Source organism: Cervus elaphus, chromosome X (genome assembly GCF_910594005.1).
Source record: "Cervus elaphus chromosome X, mCerEla1.1, whole genome shotgun sequence".
NCBI classification, from domain to species: Eukaryota; Metazoa; Chordata; class Mammalia; order Artiodactyla; family Cervidae; genus Cervus; species Cervus elaphus.
In genome coordinates this window covers 57,087,541-57,109,651 of record NC_057848.1, presented here as the reverse complement: position 1 = coordinate 57,109,651, position 22,111 = coordinate 57,087,541, and the positions used below count along the sequence as shown (strand labels likewise).

The 22,111-nt window shown below is 46.5% G+C and overlaps 1 pseudogene across 1 annotated transcript; it reads left to right on the top strand.

Moving 5' to 3' along the window:
• Positions 1-5,158: 5,158 nt before the first annotated feature.
• On the top strand, positions 5,159-12,243 carry LOC122690317 (annotated as a pseudogene). Its single transcript, XR_006340036.1, has 3 exons — positions 5,159-5,217; positions 6,618-6,734; positions 10,789-12,243. The product of XR_006340036.1 is annotated as an exosome complex component MTR3-like (transcript).
• The last annotated feature ends 9,868 nt before the right edge of the window (positions 12,244-22,111 follow it).

Sequence of the window (22,111 nt, the reverse complement as noted above, 5' to 3'; positions counted from 1 at the left end):
CTTTTGATTGTCGGTTCTTTTCAGGAGAAGTACTGCAGAGATTAGAGGCTCAAAGTGGGAAGGAGTTCCCTGATCAGGAAAGATGGAATGACTGACTACATACGGACCTTCGTTGGGCTGCCTAAAGCCTAGAGGTGGGGAAGGGGCTGGGAAGAGTGACCCTCTGTAGAGCTGCTGTCAGAGCACAAGGAGAAAGCTGGACAGGAGGACATAGGCCCTCAATGTGAACGGTGCATTGGACTTTCTGTGGTCAAAAGTGTCTCCTACCTATTTCTCAATCCCTGGTACTGTCTGGGATCATGGTAGCAAGGGGACTGAACATAATAGTGCACATCGCTGAGTGTGACATGAGAGTGGATTCCTTTCAAGCAAAGGTGAGACTTTCATGATGAAGGCTTTACCCTATGTGACAGCATTCCTCAGAATTTTTGGACTTCACTGTTAAGGATGTTCTTGTGCTCCTGCTTCAGTCTGTGCACTGCCTTAGGCTGTGAAAAGTGGCTCAGGAAATGTGACCTTTCCCCCTCCTATACTGTGGCCTAGAGCTGTAGTCTCAGAGGGTCTCCTGGGAGGCGCCCGCTGATGTTGACGGCACTTGGTTGAGTAGACCGCTCACTCTTCTGTTGAGACTACCTGTGGCCATAAAGAGGCACATGAAAGTGAATTGCTGTTGCTGGTGTGTTCTAGTGATATGCCAACCAGACACTTCTTCCTTTTACACTCACACACCTCAGGTGCCTTGCTAAAGTCCTAAAGAAGGCGCATATTGGCAATGGCAGCATATGGGGCATGGGAAATGTTGAGTCCGGGGCAGAAGTTGGCGGTAGCCTGATGCCAGAATTCTGTGCCATTGTGCCGAGCGAGGGCACATTGGGAATCCTGAGGAGTCTCGACTCTGTTTGTCAGAATGTGGTTGGAACTTTCCACATTCACTTTCTGCACTCTTCCACTGAGCACACTCTGCACATTGGCTGGAAGACAGAGGTCCAGTGGGTCTAGTCAGTGAACTGTCCATGAATCCGGGGCCATTTGCTTCCTTCGGGGCATATGCCGACCAGCCTGGATGTCCAGGAACCTCCCAAATCAGGTGCCCCAGCTGGAGGATGAAGCCCTTGTATTCCTCTTGCTGGAGAGGGCTGCACCCCCAGGTTGTACCTGTCTCTCCCACCCATGGATCTGCTAGAAAGCCTTTCTAGCAGAAAGGCTGGCTGGTGGTGGCTCTTCTTCCATTTAGGTTTGTCTGTTGGTGGGGGTGGCATTGCCTCAGGGGGACCTTCTCTGCCCTCTCAAGGAAGAAGTTTGTGTTGGTACAACAGTGGAGGGACAGTTATGCATTGTTTGTGGTGCTCTGCTACTGGAGTGGGGAGAGGAAAGGGGAGCTCAATTGGGGGAGGGAAAAGGCCCGATGGTTTCTCCATGTCAGGCTTTTGCTTTCTCTTAATTCAGGAAATTTGGGCCCAGCAGGGCTATGAGGAGGAGGCTCTGAGAGTATAAGGAAAGACTGTCAGTGGGGAGGACAAGGGTCTTTGGTGTGACGACTGTGGTGGGCATTGTGGGTTCAGGGCTCTTTCTCCTGTCTCCTTTCTCCATTCCTGTGCCCTTCCTTTGGGTTAGCATAGCTGAGGGACAGAAATTAACAATGGGCCCTGATGGATATACTATAAGAAGATACGGCTTTCGTATAAACTAGGACATTTATTGTGAGAACAGGATTATTTTCCATTTTCCCAAGTGAATTGTGATTTTGTCTGCAGGTGAAGGCTTTGCTGTCTCTTCCTTGCTCTGTGTTGCCTAGACCTGTGAAAAATGGCTGTTGTGGAAGGGGAGCTCTTTGTCCAGCTGTACTGTTGCACAGTATATAATCTAAGGGAATTCTGAGAAGGAACTGCTGTTGCTTACACTTTTTTTTTTTCCCGGAGATATTTTCTGCCCTTTTCCTGTTGCTTTATGGGCTCTTGGTCACTGCTTTTGCTGCCAGATCCCTCAAGTAACACTCTTGGTTTGTCAAATTTCCAAGAGGCTTATTTAACTACAGAAAAGATTTGCATACATTGCAGAGAGTCAGAAATGGCAGCCTATTGCCTGGAGAATCCCAGGGACAGGGGAGCCTGGTGGGCTGCTGTCTGTGGGGTCACACAGAGTCAGACGCGACTGCAGTGATTTAGCAGTCAAAGAACTGACCATACTCCAGAGTTTTTGAGGAAAGGTGAGAAAAAAATTCTCGTCCCTTTTCAGCATGAGCAATTTAATTTTCCTTATTTGAGTGTCCTTTACAATGTGCTCCCTTTGAGATACCAGGTCCCCTGGGTATCTTCACCATCCCTCCAAGTGCTGATTCTAAAGTCCTGGCCAAAGCCAGACCTGGGCAGAGAACTTCCTCAAGAGGAACTTGTGGAAACAGCACCTGAAGGACAAGTAAAAAGGATGAGTGACTGCTTATCCTCTAGGAGCTTTTTACCCATACATATGCCCTGAGGGCGAATCCTCTGTGATCAATAGGATCACTGGGGATGAGGATTAAAGCTACAAACCTTGTTTAGAGATGGTTTAAGTCACTCTGCTGATGTCAGCAGTCTGTTGGCAAGCGGAGCTGAACTTCATCTCTCACCTTCCCTTTCTCAAGTACTCTGAAGGAGCAGAGATTTGATCTCCAATTGGCAGAGGTCCGATTTTTGTGTCTTGTGGTGCACAGGACCTGCTAGAATACTTGGAAGGAAGCAAGGACTCAGATCCAGCAGAATTTTAGGTATGGAATTTTAGTGTGCAGCTCTGTCAAAAAGAGTGGACAGAATAAGCCAAATCTGTGCATTCATGGACAATTTGAATGGTCTCTTCATCCCTCTGGATTTGAATTTGCCCTCCCAGTCCACTATGCTGACTCCAGGATTCACACAAAATGGGTTACTGAGTGGTGCCAGCCAGGCCACCTCACAGTTTTTATTAGGGTTGGCTTTCTGAGCTTCCTTCGCTTCTCCTTATTCATGTGCAAGCCTACTGTACTACTTCTTATCAGCTTTGGAAAAGAGCAGCAGTGGACCCACCTCAATGAATCCTAAGGAGATTCACTGGTGTACCAGCCTCCCCCATCAGTCAGAAAAACCACTTTCCAGAATGCTGAAAGGCCTGTTGTAGATTTTCCTCTAGTAGGCTGTCAGAGTACTGAGCTACAGGATATATGTGAAATTGAAATTGCTCAGTCATGTCCGACTCTTTGCAATCCCATGGATTGTAGCCCACCAGGCTCCTTAGTCCATGGAATTTTCCAGGCAAGAATTCTGGAGTGGATTGCCATTTCCCTTCTACAGAGGATCTTCCTGACCCAGGGATTGAACCCGGGTAGCCTGCATTGTAGGCAGATGCTTTACTGTCAGAGCCACAGGAACCAAGCACCTGTGCATCTCCTCCAGACCCCGGAACTGATGTGTACTGAAAAGGCTAAGAGGGTAAATCTTGTTCTGTCATGTTTCTATTACCAAATACTAATAATAATAATAAAGAGGGTGGAATGAAACGTCAGAGTGGATGGGTGTGTTTATGGTATAGATTATGGAGATGCTTTACGGATGTATACTTATCTCCAGACTCATTCGATTGTATACATTACATGTATACATCTTTTTGTATATCAGTCATTGCTTATACCTCAATGAAGGGGTTTAAAAAAATAATTAAACAAAAGACCCTTCCATGATCACAAATGAGTGTCACCTCCCTCCAAGTGTTTTTAGATTTTAGAAATGAGAGGGAAGAATATTTTTCCTAGGGGAAATGGGTAATGCCATTTACATCATCTGTATTATGGTTTTGCCTTGGTTTCTCTATGTATACATAGTATTTGCATTAGTGGTGTATAAGGTTAACCTTTAGTCTGTAGGGCTTTGAATTTCATAAAATCTCAGCAGTTCTACAGAAGTCGTCAACTTCATGCGGAGGACTTCGGCTCAAGGAGTGCCCCTGTGACATCAGCAAGTTATCATTTGACCAGAAATTGACTTTGGGGTATTGTGCCTTTGGGAATGGCTTGGACTTTGGGTTGTTTTCATTTTGTATAATATGTGCTTTTGTGCTTCCTCAAGAAATCTTTAAAAATATTGTACCCATGGGGGCATGTCAAAGTGTGTGTGTGCTCTATTTGTATTCCACAGGATGGAAGGCACTGTCTAAGGCTCACTGGTCTCTCTAGCAGGCCTCTTTTCTCTGACACCTTCCCACAGCCTTCTATTTTCTATGTCACAGAGTTTCCTGGCCTTAACTACTTGGTTTGGTACACTTTTCATCTTATCCTTGTTGAGCCAGTAATACTTTTGTTATTGTTTGGGACTAGACCAGCAAGAATAAGTGAGAGACTGCAAAGGTTCACTGGTAACCTTTCACTGCAGAGAAGATAAAAAGACATACTGTTGGGACTTGCCCAGCAGTCCAGTGGTTAAGACTGCATGCTTCCAATATAGGGGGGAGGGGGTTCAGTCCCTGGTGGGGGAAATAGATCCCACATGCTGCATGGCGTGGCCAAAACAAAAAAAAAAAGAAAGACATACTGCTGAGTTTCCCTGAGCTAACCTCATTTCTGTGTCTTTAAAATGTATTCATTGCTTAAGATTCTCATATTTTGTTAAATACCTGTGTTCTTCCAATAAAATTCATTTGCTCCAGAAGATCTCACTTGTATGTTTTTATTATTCACAATGAACACCAGCATGATCAAGGAAGCTGCGGCTCTGTCATGTACATTGTCACCTGAACTGGGGCGGAGCTCTAAGCTCTGGTGTCTGATGCATTAAGAACAGGAGCTGGTGGCAAGGGGATGGGGTCTCCAGGCCATGCTAAAAGTTCCCCTCTTTGTTAAGCTCGCCCCTTTGTCTAGGGAAGTATTCCCCTTAAAGCTAGTCACTCAGTCATGTCCGACTCTGTGCCACCCCATGAACTGTAGCCCGCCAGGCTCCTTTGTGCATGGGATTCTCCAGGCAAGAATACTGGAGTGGGTTGCCATTCCCTTCTCCAGGGGATCTTCCCACCCCAGGGATCGATCCCTGGCCTCCTGCATGACAGGCAGATTCTTTACCATCCGAGCCACCTGGGGACCCCGATCCCCTAAAGGTAGCAGGTAATCTAATACCTCCCTATGAGAAGGGATCCTTTTAGCCACTTCATGAAGGCCATGAATGCATATTTGGGGATCGTGGAGATATCTTCTGATACTCCCAAGGGCAAGGAGAGGTAGGGTGACCGGCATGGTTTTATAGAAGATTAGTTCAGAAGTCAGTAGGACCAAACTAGAAGCAGCAAGCACACAGTTAATTCCTGCTGAGCCTGCATTACAATCTCAGTCCCTTGTGCCTGAGACATCTTTTATTACACCACACCACTAGATCTTATAAAGACTTTGTAATAGCAGAATTACATTAGCTAAGTGGGTAGAATTTTTTGGCATTTTTTATTCTTTAAACATATCAATACACCTTACAGTTCTAACTGGAATTAGACATGCAATTAACTAAAATTGCATGTCTTACGTATAACTTACCATGGTTTAAACATTTCAGCAGGGACTTCCCCGGTGGTCCAGTGGCTGAGACTCCATGCTTCCAATGCAGGGGGCCCAAGCTCAGTACCTGGTTTGGAAACTAGATTCCACATGCCACAACTAAGAACCAGTGCAGGCAAATTTATTAATATTGAAAAAATAGGAAAAAAAAAAAAACATTTCCCAGCAAATAGCCTTACTGTGGTCAGTAACCACCTGCCCACCCCACAGGAAAGGAGAGTAAGGCTGGTAGTCCAATATGCCTGTAGATCGTCAGGGTGGCTGGGTGCCTTGCTCTTCCTGGCATTTCATAAAGATCTTGGGCTGAAGGTGGCAGCAATTTTGTTCTTACCGTTCAGTCTAAGGGACCCCAAGCTTCGATGTCTCATTTCCTGCCCGAGAGGTTCATCAGGATGCAGAGCTCAGATTACATCTCTTTTTCTCTAATTGCAGCTTGAACTTTATATCCCTTTGGTTATCCTCTCCTGCTACAGAATGAGTCTCACATAAGACTGGAAGCCATCTCCCATTGGCCCTATTTCAGGTCAGTGGGTGTGATTTTACCTGAGGCATTTGCATTTAGACTGCCAAACACCGTGAAATCCCACTACCGTTCTGATCTTCATTGACATGCCAAGCCTTTGCGGAAAAGCTTTCCATGGAGGCAGGCCTAGGGTAGGGGTGGGCGGGGCCGGGATCCCTACTGTCCCCTGCGCAGTCCGCGCCCTCAAGAGCAGATGGTTGCTAGTGTGCAGGCACAATATGGAGGCAGAGCGAGGGCTGTAGGGGCCAGAGAAGAGGGTTAGGGGAGGGTCGGGGCTAATGGCGAAAAGGAGGCGGAATCAGAAACGAGAGGCGGGGCCAAGGTTTCCCCAGGCAGGCGGTGGGTGAAGAGCAGGGACCAGGGGCCAGGGCAGGAGCCCAGGACTCTGCGTCTTGCAGGATGAGGGTGAGGCCCGCTGCACTTGGAGCAGAGGAGTCAGCCAGGTGCCCACCCTCCCTGCCGAGCCTGCCACTCACTTGTCCTTCTGAGTTCCTTGGCTTGCATGAGGTTCTGTGAACACATTTTCCTGCTTCTTCATGCATCTCTCAGACAGATTATTGGCACCTACGCTGCAGATGTTGCCTGCAACATGAATGGGAAAGCCCCAAACACTAGCCAGCATAATCCCAAGCAGCGTGATCAAAGAGTGCACTGTGACCAGAAAATGTAAGAAAGGTTGAATGCTAAGAAAGCTCTTAATTTTCTATACCAAAAGACTAAAAGAAAATAATCATCTGGTCATCTGCATCAGTTTTGAAAAGATAAAAATGAAGGGTTATCTGATGTTACCAGAGGCATTTGCCTTTAGTCTATTACCAATACCAGAAAATCAAATTACAACTCAGATCATTAAATTACTTTCTCTGACATCATCATCACATATATGACATAATTCACTGTTTACTTAGGGCAATGACACTCCAATTTCTTTCACAAATCATGTGTTTTTATGAGACAGTGCTACAGGTCAACCTCTCTGGATACCCACAACAGATCAACCTGAAGAGGAGGTGACTCTTGATCCAAATGAAAATATGTCATTTACTAATCTGTTTGGAGTTGGGATTTTAGTTGAACTCTTACTTAATATATTGCATATATTTGGAACATTTAAGGGAATCTTAGATTTATGGATTTTATAAGTTAACTTTTTAGAAAAATCAGCAGATTTAGTATTCATGAAGGTTTTACTCACTGACTGCTTTTTCCCCCTGGCAAATCTGTTTTTCCTCTGTCTTTTGCCTCTTGATAAATAAAAGTGCTTTTCTTCATATTGCTTAGTCCAAGCACCTTGGTATCGTCCTTGACTCCTCTGTTTCTTCCCTGGCCACAGCAATCAGAGCAGTAGAAGAAATAAAAGGAATCCAGATAGGAAAAGAAGAAGTCAAACTCTCACTGTTTGCAGATGACATGATTCTCTACATAGAAAATCCTAAAGATTCCACCAGAAAATTACTAGAGCTAATCAATGAATATAGTAAAGTTGCAGGATATAAAATTAACACACAGAAATCCCTTGCATTCCTATATACTAACAATGAGAAAACAGAAAAGGAATTTAAGGAGACAATACCATTCACCATTGAAACAAAAAGAATAAAATACTTAGGAATATATCTACCTAAAGAAACAAAAGACCTATATATAGAATACTATAAAACACTGATAATAGAAATCAAAGAGGACAGAAATAGATGGAGAAATATACCGTGTTCATGGATTGGATGAATCAATGAAAATGAGTATATTACCCAAAGCAATCTATAGATTCAATGCAATCCTTATCAAGCTACCAACGGTATTTTTCACAGAACTAGAACAAATCATTTCTCGATTTGTATGGAAATACAAAAAACCTCAAATAGTCAAAGCAATCTTGTGAAAAGAGAATGGAACTGGAGAAATCAACCTGCCTGACTTCAGGCTCTACTACAAAGCCACAGTCATCAAGACAGTATGGGACTGGCACAAAGACAGAAATATAGATCAACGGAACAAAATAGAAAGCCCAGAGATAAATCCACATACCTATGGACAGCTTATCTTCGACAAAGGAGGCAAGAATATACAATGGAGAAAAGACAACCTCTTTAACAAGTGGTCCTGGGAAAACTGGTCAACCACTTGTAAAAAAAATGAAACCAGAACACTTTCTAACACCATATACAAAAGTAAACTCAAAATGGATGAAAGATCTAAATGTAAGACCAGAAACTATAAAATTCCTAGAGGAGAACATAGGCAAAACACTCTCCAACATAAATCACAGCAAGATCCTCTATGACCCACCTCCCAGAATATTGGAAATGAAAGCAAAAATAAACAAATGGGACCTGATGAAACTTAAAAGCTTTTGCACAACAAAGGAAACTATAAGCAAGGTGAAAAGACAGCCTTCAGAATGGGAGAAAATAATAGCAAATAAAGCAACATCTCAAAAATATACAAGCAGCTCCTGCAGCTCAATTCCAGAAAAACAAACGACCCAATCAAAAAAATGGGCCAGAGAACTAAACAGACATTTCTCCAAAGAAGACATACAGATGGCTAACAAACACATGAAAAGATGCTCCACATCACCCATTATTAGAGAAATGCAAATCAAAACCACAATGAGGTTCCATTTCACGCCAGTCAGGATGGCTGCTATCCAAAAGTCTACAAGCAATAAATGCTGGAGAGGGTGTGGAGAAAAGGGAACCTTCTTACACTGTTGGTGGGAATGCAAACTAGTACAGCCACTATGGAGAACAGTGTGAAGATTCCTTAGAAACCTGGAAATAGAACTGCCATATGACCCAGCAATCCCACTCCTGGGCATACACACTGAGGAAACTGGAAGTGAAAGAGATACGTGGACCCCAATGTTCATCGCAGCACTGTTTATAATAGCCAGGACATGGAAGCAACCTAGATGCCCATCAGCAGACGAATGGATAAGAAAGCTCTGGTACATATACACAATAGACTATGACTCAGCATTAAAAAGAATATATTTGATTCAGTTCTAATGAGGTGGATGAAACTGGAGCCCATTATATAGAGTGAAGTAAGCCAGAAAGATAAACACCAATCCAGTATACTAAAACATATTTATGGAATTTAGAAAGATGACAATGATAAGCGTACATGCAATAAAGAAAAAGAGACACAGATGTATAGAACAGACTTTTGGACTCTGTGGGAGAAGGCAAGTGGGGGTGACCTAAGAGAATAGCATTGAAACATGTATATTATCAATTGTGAAACAGATTGCCAGTCCAGGTTTGATGCCTGAGACAAGTGCTCAGGGCTGGTGAACTTGGAAGACCCAGAGGGATGGGATGGGGAGGGAGGTGGGAGGGGGGTTCAGAATGGGGAACACATGTAAATCCGTGGCTGATTCATAACAATGTATGGCAAAAACCACTACAATATTGTAAAGGAATTAGCCTCCAACTAATGTAAATAAATAAAAAATAATAAGAAAAAATAAATAAGAAAAAAGAAGAGGTGGCAAGAATACACAGAAGAACTGTACAAAAAAAGATTTTCACGACCCACATAATCACAGTGGTGTGATCACTCACACTCACCTAGAGCCAGATATCCTGGAATGTGAGTCAAGTGGGCCTTAGGAAGCATCACTACAAACAAAGCTAGTGGAGGTGATAGGATTTAAGTTGAGCTATATCAAATCCTAATAGATGATGCTGTGTAAGTGCTGCACACAATATGCCAGTAAATTTGGAAAACTCGGCAGTGGCCACAGGACTGGAAAAGGATATTTTTCATTCCAATCCCGAAGAAAGGCAATGCCAAAGAATGTTCAATCACACAATTGCACTCATCTCACACGCTAGTAAAGTAATGCTCAAAATTCTCCAAGCCAGGCTTCAGCACTACATGAACCCTGAACTTCCAGATGTTCAAGCTGGTTTTAGAAAAGGCAGAGGAACCAGAGATCAAATTGCCAACATCTCCTGGATCATCAAAAAAGCAAGAGAGTTTCAGAAAAAAACATCTATTTCTGCTTTATTGACTATGCCATAGCCGTTGACTGTATCGATCACAATAAACCGTGGACAATTCTGAAGGAGATGGGAATACCAGACCACCTGACCTGCCTCTTGAGAAACCTGTATGCAGGTAAGGAAGCAACAGTTAGAACTGGACATGGAACAACAGACTGGTTCCAAATAGTTAAAGGAGGACGTCAAGGCTGTATATTGCCACCCTGCTTAATTAACATATATGCAGAGTACATCATGAGAAACTCTGGGCTGGAGGAAGCACAAGCTGGAAACAAAATTGCTGGGAGAAATATCGATCACCTCAGATATGCAGATGACACCACCCTTATGGCAGAAAGTGAAGAAGAACTAAAGAGCCTCTTGATGAAAGTGAAAGAGGAGAGTGAAAATGTTGGCTTAAAGCTCACCATTCAGAACACTAAGATCATGGCATCCGGTCCCATCACTTCATGGCAAATAGATGGGGTCAATGGAAACAGTGGCTGACTTTATTTTTCTGGGCTCCAAAATCACTGCAGATGGTGACTGCCGCCATGAAATTAAAAGACGCTTAATCCTTGGAAGAAAAGTTATGACCAACCTAGACAGCATATTAAAAAGCAGAGACATTACGTTGCCAAAAAAGGTCCGTCTAGTCAAGGCCATGGTTTTTCCGGTGGTCATGCACGGATGTGAGAGTTGGACTGTGAAGAAAGCTGAACGGCCAGCCGCTGTCCCGCGCACCCTCGCGCGGCCGGGCGGGCGGAAGCGCCGCCGCACGGTGGGGCTAACGCGCGGAGCCGGCCGGCAGCAGCGCCGCCATGCCAGGGACCACCGCCTCATCCGCGGCCCGAGTAGTCGCAGCCGCCGCAGCTGTACGCGGCCAGCGAGGGCGAGGCGTCGGCCCCTCGCGACCCGGCGCGGCTGCGGCCGGTGTACGCGCGCGCCGGGCTGCTGAGCTAGGCCAAGGGTTCGGCCTACTTGGAGGCAGGCGGCCCCAAGGTGCTGTGCGCCGAGTCGGGCCCGCACCAGGCCGAGGGCGGCGAGCGCGGCTGCGGCCCGGCCGGCTCGGGCGGCGAGGCCCCGGCGGCGCTGAGCTGCCGCCTGCTCTGCGACTTCCGCCGCGCGCCCTTCCCGGACCGCGGGCGCCGTGCCCCGCAGAGCGGCGGCGAGGAGCGCGAGCGGGCGCTGGCGCTGCAGGAGGCGCTCGAGCCGGCCGTGCGCCTGGGCCGCTACCCGCGCGTGCAACTCCAGGTGTCGGCGCTGCTGCTGGGGGACGGCGGCTCGGCGCTGGCCGCCGCGCTCACGGCCACCGCGCTCGCCCTGGCCGCCGCGGGCGTCGACATGTACGACCTGGTCTTGGGCTGCGGCCTGAGCCGCGCGCCGGCGCCCGAGCCCGCCTGGCTGCCGGACCCCACGCTGCTGGAGGAGGAGCGCGCAGCCGCCGGCCTCACCGTGGCGCTCATGGCGGTGCTCAAGCAGGTGGCCGGGCTGCTGGGCAGCGAGGAGGGCGGCCTGACCGAGAGCTGGGCGGAGGCCGTGCGCCTGGGGTTCGAGGGCTGCCAGCGCCTCTACCCCGTTCTCCAGCAGTGTTTGGTGCGGGCCGCCCGCCAGAGGGGTGCCGCCGGGCCCCTCTGAGCCCGAGACCCGAGCAACGACGGACGCCGAGGACAGAGCCGCCGCTGCCACCACAAGGACCCGCGCCGTCAGCCTGCAGACGGCGTGCGCCGAACTGCAGCTGAGACCTGGGAGCACCGGAGAGGATCTGCCAAGGCATGCTCAGAATAGCCGTGTTGGAGGGATTCTTTCCAGACTGCTTCGTTAAAGAAACCTTTCTAATTGAGTTGACTCCCAGCCACGACCCAGTTGAAGAAACCTGCCAGTGCATCTTGACTCCTAAGTTGGAAAGGACTTCCGCTGGACTCATCGGGAAACCTGGAGCTGTTGTCCTGCAAGGGATGGACCCTATGCAGGCCAGCCGGGGACTCTCTCCTGAATAACTGGGCTGCTTTTGAGAGCGGGAACAAGGGGGCTGTGCCTTCCACGTACATCTGAGCCCAAACAAAAACGCTTATAATCGGAAACATTCTTCTGTCGTTTTTGGTACCGACTTTAATGAGTAAGGCTCTTCCGAGCTGGGGAGTGTGTTCTCAGGGCTTGGGCCAAGCATTATCTTTCATGTGTCCTGGTGTCGCCGGTCCACCAGCGAGACGGCACCTGAACTGCCAGGAGTGAGAGTTTCTGAATGCTGGAGATGGAGTCTGGCCATTCTGTAGGGCAGAGGGGTCTCTCTGACCACGAGGGTGGGCTCTGGCCTGTGTGGCTCCTGAGCCCTGCAGGTCTGTGCTCAGGTCTGAATTGGCAAAAGGGCCGCCTGGGGTCCTCCCTGCACCAGCTTGATGTGACCTGAGCGTGTGTGTCTCAGGGGCCTGCTCAGCTCTAGGAAAGGCTGGCTTGAGGCAGCTGAGAGACCAGAATGAGGCCTGGGGACCACACCAAGAACCCCTGACCGGAGGAAAAACACAAACTTTATTTGCCCCCAGTGACATAATATATAATTCCAAAGCAGATCTGAAATATCTAGAATCACAGCAGCAAGGAACAAGACAGAAACAAGGCACCTACAGGACCGAGGCCGAGCCTGCTGGGCCAGGGGCTGGGAGGCCATGAAGTCAGAAGAAGGCAACTGGAACTGAAGAAGGGTTAGCCCAGCTTCAAAGTGGCCACGTGGAAAAACAGGGCAGAGACCTGTGGGAAGGGGCCAGTTACATCCCATTAGATGGACATTTACAAAACCCTATCAACCCCCAGATGAGAGTCTCCCACATGAGATGGGAGGCAAACCACACACCATATATGCAGTTCTGTGTCACTGAAGATACCCAAGTTTAAAAATCTATGTTACTCGTGTATTACCATATGTGAAATAGATGACCAGTCCAAGTTCGATGCATGAAACAGGGCACTCAAAGCTGGTGCACTGGGACAACCCAGAGGGATGTGATGGGGAGGGAGGTGGGAAGGGGGTTCGGGATGGGGGTCACAGGTACACCTGTGGCTGATTCATGTCAATGTATGGCAAGAACCACCAGAATAATAGAGTAATTAGCCTCCAAGTAAAATAAATTAATTAACAAGAACAACAACAAAATAAAGCTGAGTGCCGAAGAATTGATGATTTTGAACTGTGGTGTTGGAGAAGACTCTTGAGCATCCCTTGGACTGCAAGGAGATCCAACCAGTCCATCCTAAAGGAGATCAGTCCTGAGTGTTCATTGGAAGGACTGATGTTGAAGCTGAAATTCCAATTCTTTGGCTACCTGATGTGAAGAGCTGACTGATTTGAGAAGACCCTGATGCTGGGAAAGATTGAGGACAGGAGGAGAAGGGGACGACAGAGGATGAGATGGTTGGATGGCATCACCGACTCAATGGCCATGGGTTTGGGTAGATTCCGGCAGTTGGTGACGAACAGGGAGGCCTGGAGTGCTGTGGTTCATGGGGTCACAAGGAGTCGGACACGACTGAGTGACTGAACTGAACTGAACTGAGGTTATCTATACTATTTTCCCACTGGAAATTCCTTCATATTGTGAACAATGATTCGTCAGAACAAAATGGTTCACTGAGAATCTTAGGGTGTAGACTCAGAGTGGCCTTGGATATCTTCTAGTGCTATAGCCTGACTTGTGTAACCAGTCCTCACCCCAAATTAGTCTTTTCAAGACTTAACTCTAATGTGATTATATTTGAAGATAGAAAGTTTTGGAGATGAATTTAAAAGAGGTCGTGAGGGGCAAGTCTTAATCCAACAGGATTGATGGCCTTAGAAGAAGAGGAAAAGCGAGAGAGAGATCTCTTTCTGCCCACACACACTGAGGAAAGGCCATGTGAGGACATAGGGAGAAGGCAATCATATGCTGCTGCCTTAAACTTGGAGTTAACAGCCTCCAAATCTGTGAGAAATAGATTTCTGTAGTTTAAGCTATGTAGTCTTTGATCTTTGTTTTGACAATCTGAGCTAAGACACCTAGTCTAGGGTTTTCTTAGCTGTGATCTGGAAAATGCTGTTGTGCCTGGACTGTTAGTAGGTGTTGGTTCTGTGGTCAAATGCCTTTGAGAATGTTGCATACTATTAACATCTACTGATAGTTCACTACTTACATTAGACTCTTCAAGGCTTTCAGAGCCCTAGAGTGAGGAAACCTGGTTACCATTGTTGGAGGAGCACCTTTTAACATCTACATCACAGATTTCTTACATGGGGCCTGTGGAAGCCCTGGGGGATTGCTTTTGTTCTTGTTTCACACCTGTCCAGGTCTTGACTTTGCTAACTCCACACCTACTGAACCAGAATATCTGGGGGCAGAGCGCCCCAGATTATGAATGACTAAAAGCATACAGATTTTTGAGGAGCTGAGTTTGGGAACTACTATTCCAGAACAACACTCTTATGTTATAGGTGAGGAAATTAAGATCCTTGGAGGGAAATTGCTTGCCCAAGCATGAGCGCAGAGCAAATATTTGGACCATTTCCCCCTCCATTATAAATAACCCCTGAGGCTTTTGATAGTTCTCCCAGCAATCATGATTCCAGCTTGTGCTTCATCCAGCCCAGCATTTCACATGATGTACTCTGCCTGTAAGTTAAATAAGCAGGGTGACAATATATAGCCTTGCCGTACTCCTTTCCCAGTTTTGAACCAGTCCTTTGTTCCATGTCTGGTTCTAACTGTTGCTTCTTGACCTGCATACAGGTTTCTCAGAAAACAGGTAAAGTGGTTTGGTATTCTCATCTCTGTAAGTGTTTTCCACAGTTTGCTGTGATCCACACAGTCAAAGGCTTTAGCATAATCAATGAAGCAGAAGTAGATGGTTTTTTTGGAATTCCCTTGCTTTTTGTATGATCCAGTGGATGTTGGCAATTTGATCTCTGGTTTCTCTGCCTTTTCTAAATCCAGCTTGAACATCTGGAAATTCTCGGTTCACATACTGCTGAAGCCTAGCTTGAAGGATTTTAAGTATAATCTTGCAATCATGTGAAATGAGTGCAGTTGTATGGTAATTTGAAAGTTCTTTGGCATTGCCTTTCTTTGGGAGTGCTGGATGTCAATTATATCACAATAAAACCCAGGCGGAATAAGGACCAAGGTATCTGGCAGATGAATTTTTGTGTCTTAATTGAAAATTCCCTAGAGAAAGATGACTTCTGAAATGAATACTAAGTCATAAGAAAAGTAGATGGTTGAAGGAAACTATTGCTTAGATGCTAATGCCCTTTCCCTTGAGATGGTACCTATGGAACCCAGGTAGGGGAGAGAGAGAGGGAAAAAAAGAACTCAGGGACCAATCAGGTGGCTTGTTTCAATCCTGCCTCTCAGCACGTAGCCTCTAATTCAGCTTGAAACGGGAAACAGAATCTCACAAGCAACACAGTTATGGAGACTGATGAAGCGACCCAGAGTGGACTTCCTTCCTTCGAATGGACTCCATGGGGGACTGGAGCTTTGGTACCAGCAGCTGCCCCTTGCACCCATCCGCCTCCTCGGCGAGTGCAGACAAATTTGGGTAAGTCTCTCCTGGTTCTTGAATCTCCCATATTGATTGAGATTCTGAGTTTTATTTGGTGGTGGAGCAGGTTACCTGCCCCCTCCTAGTAGGAAAGATACTAGGGGGAGCCCAGGTGAAACATCCGGGGAATACCCACTCACGGTCTAGACGATCAGTGGGGCTCGGTTGAAAGATACCAAGGAATTCCAACCCAGTCAAAAGATGCTGGGTGGGCGGCTGGCTGAAAGATGCCAGGAGAATTGCCCACCCAGTGGAAAGGTACTGGGTAGCGAGGCTCGATTGGGGAAAAATCGAGGAATACCCAGGACTTGGCTGAAAGATGCCAAGGTCGCTCCGTTGGAGGGGACTGAGTGGTCTTGGCTGAGTGGTTAAGAGGCTGATCTGACACTTTTCCTCAATTTGACTGCCTTTATAGAATTTGTCAGGATAAAAGTGAGGAAAATACATGAGAGCTTTGCTCTGAAGAAAAGGGACCAGACTCCTCCTGGCCGGTTTTGGTTTTCTCAGTGACTGAGAAATTTATGGGAGTGATGGAGACCTAGTCCACCACTGGCCATTCAATGACCTGAGCAGCCATGGTAGTCTTAGATTGCTGGAGGCAGAATCTGACACACGTAGGACGAGCTGAAATGACTCTGGGGTAACTCCTGAAAGAGTTAGGCTCACAAGCAGCACATGGGCCCACTACACAATTTCACTAGTGATCTCTCAACAGAAATAAAGGGGTGTCAGAAAGTTAGCCTCTGACTAACTCTCTAGCCAGGTTCATGTACACTACATATGGAGCTCATAGTTGCAAGTACCTAATTAATTGGAGAAATTCTACTAAAAGAGAGCTCAACCTAAAATGGCCAAATTTAGGTTCTTTTGATATTCTAAAATTGATATTTTTACATGCACAATTAGAAAAGGCAGGCTATGCTTTGACTGGTATTTAGAAGTTTCTAAAACAAGAAATGATAAAGTAACTTCTTCCCAGAAAATCAACAAATTATTTCTTGAAACTATCAGAACTAAAAAGGCTGCTAGCACTGACTTTGCCAGCTTGCAGGTCTAATTGAACTGGGAAGTCAGGTTTGGCATTTATGCCATTTGACTTTTCATTTGGGGGCATCCCTTTACCATCGTTTTGGGGCACTCTTGCCACTTGGCTTTTGATTTCTGGGCATCTCTTTGCCTTTTGTTTCGTTTGGCATGTGACTCCTGGCTGGTGAAGTTCTAGTTTGGTTTGGTTTGTTGGTTTGGTTTGAGTGCACAGACATCTGGTACAAACTGTTTGAGCTAATATGTGAATTAAGGTTCCACACCTGACCTGGGAACCCTTTGGGAAAATATTTTTAAATGATTGGTCAATCTATAGCTATGATCCAATGACAAGAAAAATGGCCTGAAACTAATAGATCTTGATTGACATAGGATAGGAAAATGAACTGAAGTTCCCTTATGTCCAGGACTTCCTCCTATAATCAACAGCCTGGGGCTGATTAAACCAAGACCCCTACTTCCCCAGAGGGACAGTCCTTGCTGGGACCAATCTGCCCTTGTCATCAGGGCCAAGTTGAGCACTATCTGGTCTAAATTTCAACTATAAAACTATGGTCACAAAAAAAGAATACAATTTTTGACAATGTGGTCACAATATTCTTTAGACTCCAGAGGAAGCTTGAAGAAAAAATTATCTCTTTAAGAATTCTTGCCCCAAGGAAATAACTCCTCCTATACCTTTAGACCTACTTTTGCATTCCAGTCCCCTATAAAGAGAAGGATATCTTTTTTGGGTGTTAGTTCTAAAAGGTCTTGTTGATCTTCATATAACCGTTCAACTTCAGCTTCTTCAGCGTTACTGGTTGGGGCATAGGCTTGGATTACTGTGATATTGAATGGTTTGCCTTGGAAACAAACAGAGATCATTCTGTCATTTTCGAGATTCCATCCAAGTACTGCATTTCGGACTCTTTTGTTGACCATGATGGCTACTCCATTTCTTCGAAGGGATTCCTGCCCACAGTAGGAGATATAATGGTCATCTGAGTTAAATTCACCCATTCCAGTCCATTTTAGTTCGTCGATTCCTAGAATGTCGACATTCACTCTTGCCATCTCCTGTTTGACCACTTCCAATTTGCCTTGATTCATGGACCTAACATTCCAGGTTCCTATGCAATATTGCTCTTTACAGCATTGGACCTTGCTTCTATCACCAGTCCCATCCACACCTGGGTGTTGTTTTTGCTTTGGCTCCATCCCTTCATTCTTTCTGGAGTTATTTCTCCACTGACCTCCATTAGCATCTTGGGCACCTACCGACCTGGGGAGTTCTTCTTTCAGTATGCTATCAATTTGCCCCTTTCTACTGTTCATGGGGTTCTCAAGGCAAGAATTCTGAAGTGGTTTGCCATTCCCTTCTCCAGTGGACCACATTCTGTCAGACCTCTCCACCATGACCTGACCGTCTTGGGGTGGCCCCACACAGCATGGCTTAGTTTCACTGAGTTAGACAAGACTGTGGTCCTGTGATCAGATTGGCTAGTTTCCTGTGATTGTGGTTTTAATGTTTCTGCCCTTTGATGCCCTCTTGCAACACCTACTGTCTTACTTGGGTTTCTCTTACCTTGGACGTGGGGTATCTCTTCACGGCTGCTCCTGCAAAGCGCAGCCACTGCTCCTTACCTTGGAGGAGGGGTATCTTCTCACGGCTGCCCCTCCTGACCTTGAACGTGTAGTAGCTCCTCTCGGCCCTCCTGCGCCCACGCAGCAGCCACTCTTTGGAGGTGGGGTTGCTCCTCTCGGCTGCTGCCCCTGGCCTCAGGCGTGGGGTAGCTCCTCTAGGCCGCCATACCTCACCTCTCACTATAGGGGACTGGAATGCAAAAGTAGGAAGTCAAGAAACACCTGGAGTAACAGGCAAATTTGGCCTTGGAGTTTGGAATGAAGCAGCGCAAAAGCTAATAGAGTTCTGCCAAGAGAACGCACTGGTCATAGCAAACACCCTCTTCCAACAACACAAGAGGAGACTCTACACATGGACATCACCAGATGGTCGACACTGAAATCAGATTGATTATATTCTTTGCAGCCAGAGATGGAGGCTCTATACTGATGACTGATGGTACTATGCAAATCCAGCCCATGGTCTGCTTCTTGAACGTACCATTTAACCATGATAATCAGTGATTAACCATGGCAAGCCACCCTTTTCAGAGAGGATCATTTGGATGTCCTTTTAAAATGGCTAAAGGAGGAGCTGTGAATCCTTGTGTGCCAAGTACTCCATAACAATTCCTTAGCACCTGGAATGGTGAAATATTGATTCTGGGTAGATTGGTCAGTTGACTGCAAAGAAGGTTCCAACAATTCCTTCCATTGCTAGATGTGCAGCCCTTGGCACTGGGACTATGCCAGTCTTTCCATCAATAAGTGGAGTCTATTTCTCTACCCTCTTGAATCTGAGCTGGTCTGTAACGTGGCCGTGACCTACAGAATGTGGTGCTGGTGGTGGTGTGGATACTGCAGGAGTTCTGAGCCTAGTCAAGGAGGCTCTTGGAACCTTGAAACCTCCATATCTGGAAGCCTGGAAGCTTAAATCTCCTGGAGAACTCTGAAATATATAGACTCCTGAGCCACTCTGCAAGCAGAGCTCCTGAGCATTAGTGCAGGAAGGTATGTCTACCCCACCCACAACTCCATCCCCACCCCAAAAGCTAGCCTGGAAAATACTGACATGTTATCTGCATGTGACACAAAAGACCGATAGCTCTTGACCCTGTCCTCTCCAAGGCTGGCAGTGGGGACAGTAACTGGGAGTTTTCCAGGAGGGTAGAGCAAAGTCCCTGAGTGCTATATGGGCATATATTAATGTACACCATCCACAAGCTGTCCTCAGGACAGCAGGGCACAGAGGAAGGAGCATCTGGGCTCTCTCCAATACACATTTTGCAGGCTGTCCACTGTTTTCTAAATTCTTGCTCCCTGTCAAAGTTGTCTTGCCGGTTCACTCTCACCAGAACAGAACTTTGTTTTGTGTGCATGAGTAGACAGAACTGAGAGGAAAGAGAGAGTCCACCCTGCGGGTGGCTCAGGCCCTGCTCTCCCATCCCACATGAGGCAGTTCCATGCGTCTTTGCCTAAGAGATCCCCTCTGCTCTATCGTGTGGGCTTGTGATTGGCGACACATACCACTGAAGCCTTGTGGTCTGCTGATAAAGGTGCTCTCCTCGACCAAACTCTAGCTAGTCTCCTCTGAGCCCTCTTCTCACTTAAGCCTGGATCTTGGTCAATAAAGATATAACCAAATACTAAAATAGTTTGTAACAGCTCAGGGTCTCCTCTCAAGGATGACCTTAGTCCCCTTCAACATGCCTGTGTTAGAAAACTCGAGGGTGCCAAAATAATTTACTGTTTCTTCCAGGCAACAGCAGAACATAGGGTCCCTTTCTCCCAGGTTCTGTGGAAGGGGAGGACCTAAATATTGACAGGCACCAGTTAAGAAACCCAAATGGGTTTCACACTGACTCCCCTCAAACTACTTTCCACTTTTTCTAATTTTTCACTTCCCTGACTCTACTGAACCTTCACTTACACCCTTCCTTGTTCCTTCGTTTTCCCTTTAAAAACACCCAGTCACTTCTGTATACATTAAATTCACGCTGGAATATTTTCTGTGTTGCAGCAGTATGTTACTGATTAAAATCTGTCCTGACCACTTTAGTGTCTGGCTTTGTTTATCTTTGATACTACCACCAACCGCAACATGTATCCAAATCTTCTAGATGCTACTGTGTTATTCAGATGGCAAGTCCCAAAGGAAAAATTATCAGGAAAAATGACTGCACTTGCTGCATGAGTGGGATGAGATTTAACCTTGTTTTGCTTCTCACCCAAGACAACTATTTCTTTTGATGTCGCTTTGAAGTTGTTTTGCAGTAAGGAAAAAAAAAAATTATAGATGTGAAAAAGCATGTTCTCCACCAATACTTTTACAGACCAAATGCCAGTCTAGGATGACAGAACTGATCCTAAATATGATGATTTGCTGAAGACACTAGAAGGTTAAGTTAACCCTCCAGAACTCACCTTGTGTCCTGGCTACTCAGGAATTCAGGAAAATAGCAGTGACAAGAAAGGTAGTACGGGAAGAATTTTGGAGGACAAAGGCTTCCTCATTTCACGTTTTCTAAAATAAGACTGCGCACTGTCATCACAGATTTTCAGTCTTGAAGGCACCTCTCTGTGACTCTGCTTAAGGATGGTGGAAGGGTCCAGGGCTTCTGCTCAGGGACACGGGCTGATTGCTTCTGCGTGGTCCTCAGCACAAGCAGCGGTTTATCTTGGTGTACCCCACGGCGCACGCGCCCCCAGCGCACGGCACAGCGCACACCTTGCAGTGGAGCGGAGAGAACGTCCCTTAACAGGGTCTGCTGCATTAGTATCTGCTTTCCTGGTGAAATGGGGAACAGGCAGGCCACCTCTTAGTGCGAGGCCAGGTGAGCATTTCAATTGCCAGCCCAGACAGAATGGCGGGGGCTTTGAATTTGTCCTTTTCAAGATGTGGGATATGGGGTGATTAGGGGAGTAAGGAAAGGGAGGGGGTTTTTGTTTGTTTGTTTTTTTCATGCAGATGGCCTTTTCTTCCTCTGGGGGATAGACAGGGCTTATGAGACAGATTACTTTATTGGTAATTCCAGACATGTTGACTAAGATTCCGTTTCTGGGAGAAATTGAAACAACAGTCGGATCATGTATTAAATCTAGTTTTGGGTTCATGAGCTTTTGGGCTTCCCTGATAGCTAGATTGGTAAGGAATCTGCCTGCAATGCAGGAGAACCTGGTTTGATTCTTGGGTGGGAAAGATCCCGTGGAGAAGGGATAGACTACCCACTCCAGTATTCTTGGGCTTCTCTTGTGGCTCAACTGGTAAAGGATCTGCCTGCAAGTCGGGAGACCTGGCTTTGATCCTGGGTTGGGAAGATGCCCTGGAGAAAGGAAAGACAACCTACTCCAGTATTCTGGCCTGTGGTTTTCTTTTTATCATCAGCTACCCTTTACCCCCCATTTCACCCCATTTCACAAAAGAGGAAATGAGTAGCTGATGATCATTTAGAGGAGGAAATGTTTAACTTCTGGCTTCCCAGGTGATGCTTATGGTAGAGAACGTGCCTGCCAGTGTAGGAGACACAAGAGATGTGGGTTCAATACCTGGGTTGGGAAGATCCCCTGGAGTAGGTAATGGCAACCCACTCCTGTATTGTTGCCTGGGAAATCCCACGGACAGAGAAGTCTGGCTGGCTATCATGCATGGGGTAGCTAAGAGTCAGCCACGTCTGAGCACCTGAGCACAGCTCATCTCCCTAGAACCGGAGACTGGGGAGAGTGGCATGGTATCTGTCTTACCCCCTTCTGGGTTCCCACTGTGTACCAGGTATGACAGTGAATCAGTGCTCAGTAAATGTGTCTTTTACACTTGATTGACAAGGCACAGTT